The sequence below is a fragment of the Rhipicephalus microplus genome, chromosome 3, assembly GCF_043290135.1.
Source record: "Rhipicephalus microplus isolate Deutch F79 chromosome 3, USDA_Rmic, whole genome shotgun sequence".
In the NCBI taxonomy this organism is placed as follows: Eukaryota; Metazoa; Arthropoda; class Arachnida; order Ixodida; family Ixodidae; genus Rhipicephalus; species Rhipicephalus microplus.
In genome coordinates, this window is record NC_134702.1 from 62,770,866 (window position 1) to 62,779,032 (window position 8,167).

Genomic DNA, 8,167 nt, shown 5'->3' on the forward strand with positions numbered 1-8,167 from the left:
TATGAAGTAGCTGGGGGGATAGCTGTCATGGTAGCTCAGTGGTAGAGCATCGAACGCGTCATTCGAAGGTCGCAGGTTCGGATCCTGCCCATGGCAAGTTATCTTTTCACCCACTTTTCTTCATATTTACATTACAATTTGGTCTAATATCTTCCCTATATGCTTTCCCTGGCATTATTGTCTGTTAGATCTCATTAATATTGTGTAAAAACACGGAAAAACGAGCCCTTAAGTATGCACTTCTTTTCTTATTCATTAACGAGGGTCTCGTATTGGCAGACTTTAGTGCCTTTAGGTTCTATACAAGGGACTATTCAGCTGCCCACTCGTAACGAGTTCACGTGCTACGTGACGCCAAACGGGCTCAAAAAGAGTGTGCCACACTCGCCGCCATGGCTACTGGTGGCGCTGACTGACACTCCCACGTTTAATTCAAATATAAACCCTATGAAGTAGCTGGGGGGATAGCTGTCGTGGTAGCTCAGTGGTAGAGCATCGAACGCGTCATTCGAAGGTCGCAGGTTCGGATCCTGCCCATGGCAAGTTATCTTTTCAGCCACTTTTCTTCATATTTACATTACAATTTGGTCTAATATCTTCCCTATATGCTTTCCCTGGCATTATTGTCTGTTAGATCTCATTAATAATGTGTAAAAACACGTAAAAACGAGCCCTTAGTTATGCACTTCTTTTCTTATTCATTAACGAGGGTCTCGTATTGGCAGACTTTAGTGCCTTTAGGTTCTATACAAGGGACTATTGGTCAGCTGCCCACTCGTAACGAGTTCACGTGCTACGTGACGCCAAACGGGCTCAAAAAGAGTGTGCCACACTCGCCGCCATGGCTACTGGTGGCGCTGACTGACACTCCCACGTTTAATTCAAATATAAACCCTATGAAGTAGCTGGGGGGATAGCTGTCGTGGTAGCTCAGTGGTAGAGCATCGAACGCGTCATTCGAAGGTCGCAGGTTCGGATCCTGCCCATGGCAAGTTATCTTTTCACCCACTTTTCTTCATATATACATTACAATTTGGTCTAATATCTTCCCTATATGCTTTCCCTGGCATTATTGTCTGTTAGATCTCATTAATAATGTGTAAAAACACGTAAAAACGAGCCCTTAGGTATGCACTTCTTTTCTTATTCATTAACGAGGGTCTCGTATTGGCAGACTTTAGTGCCTTTAGGTTCTATACAAGGGACTATTGGTCAGCTGCCCACTCGTAACGAGTTCACGTGCTACGTGACGCCAAATGGGCTCAAAAAGAGTGTGCCACACTCGCCGCCATGGCTACTGGTGGCGCTGACTGACACTCCCACGTTTAATTCAAATATAAACCCTATGAAGTAGCTGGGGGGATAGCTGTCATGGTAGCTCAGTGGTAGAGCATCGAACGCGTCATTCGAAGGTCGCAGGTTCGGATCCTGCCCATGGCAAGTTATCTTTTCACCCACTTTTCTTCATATTTACATTACAATTTGGTCTAATATCTTCCCTATATGCTTTCCCTGGCATTATTGTCTGTTAGATCTCATTAATAATGTGTAAAAACACGTAAAAACGAGCCCTTAGGTATACACTTCTTTCTTTATTCATTAACGAGGGTCTCGTACTGGCAGACTTAGTGCCTTTAGGTTGTATACGAGATTGGTCAGCTGCCCACTCGTAACAAGTTCATGTGCTACGTGACGCCAAACGGGCTCAAAAAGAGTGTGCCACACTCGCCGCCATGGCTACTGGTGGCGCTGACTGACACTCCCACGTTTAATTCAAATATAAACCCTATGAAGTAGCTGGGGGGATAGCTGTCGTGGTAGCTCAGTGGTAGAGCATCGAACGCGTCATTCGAAGGTCGCAGGTTCGGATCCTGCCCATGGCAAGTTATCTTTTCACCCACTTTTCTTCATATTTACATTACAATTTGGTCTAATATCTTCCCTATATGCTTTCCCTGGCATTATTGTCTGTTAGATCTCATTAATAATGTGTAAAAACACGTAAAAACGAGCCCTTAGGTATACACTTCTTTCTTTTTTCATTAACGAGGGTCTCGTACTGGCAGACTTAGTGCCTTTAGGTTGTATACGAGATTGGTCAGCTGCCCACTCGTAACAAGTTCATGTGCTACGTGACGCCAAACGGGCTCAAAAAGAGTGTGCCACACTCGCCGCCATGGCTACTGGTGGCGCTGACTGACACTCCCACGTTTAATTCAAATATAAACCCTATAAAGTGGCTGCGGATATAGCTCTCGTGGTAGCTCAGTGGTAGAGCATCGAACGCGTAATTCGAAGGTCGCAGGTTTGGATCCTGCCCACGGCAAGTTATCTTTTCACCCACTTTTCTTCTTATTTACATTACAATTTGGTCTAATATCTTCCCCTATACTTTCCTTGGCATTAATTGAAAGCAACGAAGGCGCTGATGAAGTTTCTGCGAGCGACCCGCCTCGTTGAACGATTGTGACACTACTGTGTGCGAGTGTGTGTGTGTGTGTGTTTGTGCTTCTCTTCCTCCCTTTCCCCTTTTTTTTGTCTCCCCTCACCCCTTCCCCAGTGCAGGGTAGCAAACCGGATATGTTTTCTGGTTAACCTCCCTGCCTTTCCGCATTAAATTTTCTCTCTCTCTCTCTCTCTCTCTCTCTATATATATATATATATATATATATATATATATATAAAGGGAGAAAGAGACCTCTTATTTTATTGATGATGAAAATAATTACAAGGAAGAGGAGCTGCAAACTACAATAGCCCGCAGTCAATTTTTTGTTGTCGTTTGAAGAAAACATGGGTAAACGAATGCAGTAACGATATCGGCGCACTCTCTACCTTTACAGATGCATGCACAACAGACGTGCTGAAAGAACATGTCATGAAAAAAAAATGACGATGTTTGGGCACTCTCTCTTCATTTTCTGGCATGCTACTTTTATCCGTAGCAACAATTATGCTTCCTCCGTAAAATGGTTAGGCTTTCAGTGGTGAGATACGACCACGCCATTGAGAGCTTGCAAGCGTCATTTAGTGTTCGCCAACAACGGGAAACCGAGAAGTGCGGACTTCCTTTAAGGTTTCCCGAGTCATCAGCTTTCCAACGCGGTGAGAAGCACATTGTACAGCATGTTCCATGTCCAATGTGGTATAGAAGGTGCTTACTGACGTTGATGCAGCTGTGATTTAGCCAGTAACGAAGCCATCACTGTTGCTACGACAGGGGCACTCATGGTGGTCCTTCCTTTCTCTTTCCAAGCTCTTTTTCCTCTCTTCTGTGCAGTGTAGCTAGCCATTAGCTACTGTGGGAGATCATACGAGAATAGCATCTTCCATCAAACTAACTTGTAATTTCACATCTCCACATTTTATTGTTGCCTATATATGAATGCATGATCGTTGTTGTGGTCGGAAGCAACTGAACTATTTTGCTGCTAAGATCCAATTCCCGGTATGAAGAAGAAAAATAGTTAGGAGGAAGGACTGCGCATTGAGACAGACAGACAGACAGACAGACAGACAGACAGACAGACAGACAGACAGACAGACAGACATACAGACAGACAGAAAGAAAGAAAGAAAGAAAGAAAGAAAGAAAGAAAGAAAGAATGAATGAATGAATGAATGAATGAATGAATGAATGAATGAAAGGAAGGCAGAAAGAAAGAAAGGAAGAAAGAAAGAAAGAAAGGAAGGAAGAAAGAATGAAAGAAAGAATGAATGAAAGAAAAAGAAAGAAGGAAAGAAAAAAAGAAAGAAGGAAAGAAAGAAAGAACGAAAGAAAGAAAGAAAAAAAGAAAGAAAGAAAGAAAGAAAGAAAGAAAGAAAGAAAGAAAGAAAGAAAGAAAGAAAGAAAGAAAGAGAGAAAGAAAGTAGTGCATCAGGCACTCAGATGAAATGTTTCGCTTGGCCCCATTCTTCCGACAGGCGAAAGGCCTCTTTTATGGTCTGTTTCCGGGTCATTCCTTGTCAACATCTACGAATTGGCACTGCAATATAAGGCAGTGAGATTAGGTGCTGTATCGGTTGTGCTGTTTCACAAGATTGTTGCATAGTTTCGCAGCGGACGACTACACAACGATAAAGGCTGAAGCTGTCTGGGCGATGAGAAAGGCCTGTGTCCGCACAACATACTGTCTTGAGAGTTCAACATTCAAAAAAACGTCCTTAACGAAAAAGCGGGTCACATTAAAAGTTGTATTACATATTTATGTAACGTACTGGCTAAGCCACATCTACAGAAACTATAATAGTGCGTCACTTGTGTGATTGCATCGACGTTCAATGCTGAGTTCCTCCCAGTTCACGATGGGTTCAAGCTGGGGTCGTAAGTATGAAGCTGGATAAATAAGAAACTCCAACCAGAGTTTATTTTAGGAAAACCTGACCTTTCGATGCCGGATCGACTTCTTCAGCGGTGAGAAGGCCCGAGATTTAGCGGCGCTTATTTACGATTGCTTTCTGTGCGTTGAGGCTTTCTGTCACTTGTCACAAGCCCTGGTTGCAGAAGAAGGTCAATGTCGCTGTGGAGTGGTTTATGTTTCCTGCTTTCTGCCTAATGGGCCAGGATTCGAAAAGCAGACGCGACCGAAGGTTCCTTTCTTCTTTCAGAATCACTGCGTCTTCGCGACTGATACAATGGTGAAACCGTTCACGGTGATCGCCTACTGCGTTGCGTTCGCTTTTCTACTGAGGGATCAGGCAGACCACCAAAACAGACTTCTGGCAAAGGTTCACCTTTGATTTTATGTGAAGCATACTGCTGCGTAGTACTCAAGGAAGGACAAACGGACGGACGGACGGACGGACGGACGGACGGGCGGGCGGACGGACAGACAGACAGACAGACAGACAGACAGACAGACAGACAGACAGACAGACCCTTATAGAGGTACTGCGGAACAATACCTCAAGGAGGTATAGCAGCGGCCGGCTCCCAAGTCGGAACGGATCACCACGTCGTGGGCCCTCTGGACAGCGCTGAGTTATGTACAAGTACTGAGCGCACAGCTATATTCCCCTTCGGTGATGCGTTGCGAACTCTGTAATAAGGCGCATTGCTAGAGCATGTGGTATAGCGTAGATGCGGCGCCGCGATCTGGGCATGTTCAAGCAATGCCTCCAATAAACTGGCTCTGGGAATGAAGAGACTGGGATACGACCTGATTTGAAGCATCCGGAGGGGGGATGCCTGGGCCCGACAATGTTTCATATGAGGAATAGGTTTAAAATAGTTTTTAAACATTCTTGGTAGTACCATGATAGCACTCATACCTCCATTGTGGCACCCGACAATAAATATTATGTGTGTAGTGTTTTGCATATTGTATGCCGTGCACCTGGCGACAAGCCAATTCACGATGCAGAGTACATGCGTTAAACCTCCACGTCATGTCAAAACCCTTTTCATGTATTGGCTAGTACAAATAAACAGTAGACGCTTCTATTTATAACTAGAAACATTTTTTTTCTCTATGCTCACATATACGAAGGAGCTGATGTGGCGTGTTCTATAAGCGACTGTATAACACAGGTAGATATTTTAAGGTCGCAACTGATCAGTATAAACAAAAATTCTGAGGTACCGCGACACGTAATGTCTGGCAGAATATTAAATACGAAGCATTTAGGCATACGCATTGATCACCATTGTCCATTTTTCTGTGTGCACATAAGCCATGTAAGATACATCCGGAAATAAAATCCTTAAATAGGCACACGTTTACGTAACAAAGCAACGCTGGTGCACAAACCTGCGCCACGCTTGCATCAGATAGCAGGCCCCCGGGACGGCTTTATGCTCCCCCATATAGTAGAGTACCCAGTATTCTGAATCGTTAACAACTTTTTCTAAACACATCTCCAGTTAGTCACGGTTATAACACCGTCCGTTGTTCTCTCGAGCTCTCCCATAGTAGAGTACCTGGTACTCTAAATCGTCACTCACTTTTTTTAATTACATCTCTAGCTAGCCTATTTAGGTGAGGTCCACGGGACGGCTTTTTGGAAGTGTTAACAACTTTTTCTAAACACATATTTTAGCGAGACGGCTCAGTGCTCTCCCATAGTTGAGTACGAAGTACTCGAAATCTATCTATCTATCTATCTATCTATCTATCTATCTATCTATCTATCTATCTATCTATCTATCTATCTATCTATCTATCTATCTATCTATCTAACAATCTAGCCGCCTACGACTTTTAACTCTCCTGGCCGTTTCGATAATGGTATCGAAACCAAACTTGATGCGGCATAACGTGACTGTATGAGGAACATATATGACTAGTCATAACACGAAAATCATTACATGTGTGTCATGAATGTCGTGATTTACATTTCATGCTCCGGCAGCTGTCGTGGTGGTTTGGTTCACATGGAATGTTGCAAAACTGGTATGGTATGACATGGTTGCATGGCGAACACAAGCGACAGACCCTAACATAAAAATCATAACATGCGTGTCAAGTAAACACATGACTACATGCCACGCTCATGATGCACTCGCGGCCGTTTCGCTACGTCACATATACTAAATTACGTGAATCGTGAATCGATGACGAAGGTATATGACTGGTGCAAACATGATAAACATGAGGTGCGTGTCATGTAAGAACATGACTACATGCTACGCTCATGATGTGCTCGCGGCCGTTTTGCTAGCTTCACATGCACCAAACTCGGTATTACGTGACGCGAATGGACGGCATAGGTGAATGACACATCCAAACATGATAATCATGACATGCGAGTCATGTAGCAACATGACTACATGCCACACTCATGATGCGCTTTCGGGCTATTCTCTAGCTTCACACAATGCCAAATTTGGTCTTTCATGACGTCCATGGATGATGAAGGTATGCGACTGGTGCAAACATGATAATCATGGGATGCGTGTCATGTAAGAACAAGACTAACGCCACAGTCAAGCGGCCAATACATTTCAACGTTACGCGGTGCACGTGCTCGCCAGCGTTCATTTCGTCGCGTGCTCTCCGGCGTTTCCACGCCAGGCGCCGGTCCTGCCATATACTCGCAGGCACGCGCCACGCTGCGTTGCTTTGACGCATGCGCGTTTCAGCGCGTCCAGCGTCCCTCCGTCACGAAAAGAGGGAGATGCAGTGTTGTCAGGGTAACGAATCGGCATGAAATGCAGCATGTCGCATTTCGCGCCGTTTGCCGTCGGGCCGCTCTGATGCACGCTAGTCACGCCTGGCATCAGACTACAGAGTGCTTGCATTTCGCTAACGAATAGCGTCGCTACGCCCAGCGTGCGCACCCGTTAACGCTACTTTGCAGTATATTGGGCCCTTCATGATGGGTTCGCCGAAGTTTTGCTAGCTCCACATATACCAAATTTGGTGTTACGTGAAGTCAATGGATGACGAAATATATGACTGGTGCAGACACGATAATCCTGCCACGCGTGTCATGTAAGAACGTGATAACATACCACGCTCAAGCGTGCTCGTGGTCATTTCACTAGCTCCACATATACTAAATTTGGTATCACGTGACGTGAATAGAGGACGTAGGTAAACGACACATCCGAACAGGATAATAGTGACACGGAAGTCATGTACGGCATCATTTACCTCCACCTCGTACTATTGTGCTGATTGCCCCGCCGCGGTGGTCTAGTGGCTAAGGTACTCGGCTGCTGACCCGCAGGGCGCGGGTTCGAATCCCGGCTGCGGCGGCTGCATTTCCGATGGAGGCGGAAATGTTGTAGGCCCGTGTGCTCAGATTTGGGTGCACGTTAAAGAACCCCAGGTGGTCTAAATTTCCGGAGCCCTCCACTACGGCGTCTCTCATAATCATATAGTGGTTTTGGGACGTTAAACCCCACATATCAATCAATGTTGTGCTGATTTTAAAATGACATATCCACCTTTCTCATTCGTGCTTCGCATATCATCGATTCCCCCTGTACGTGGGATCTGCCATTTTTTGTACATAGTGTAAATAAACTTTTTATAAACAGCATTTCTTCGCCGACTATCTATCTATCTATCTATCTATCTATCTATCTATCTATCTATCTATCTATCTATCTATCTATCTATCTATCTATCTATCTATCTATCTATCTGTCTGTCTGTCTGTCTGTCTGTCTGTCTGTCTGTCTGTCTGTCTGCTTATGACTTTTAGCTCTCCTGGCCGCTTC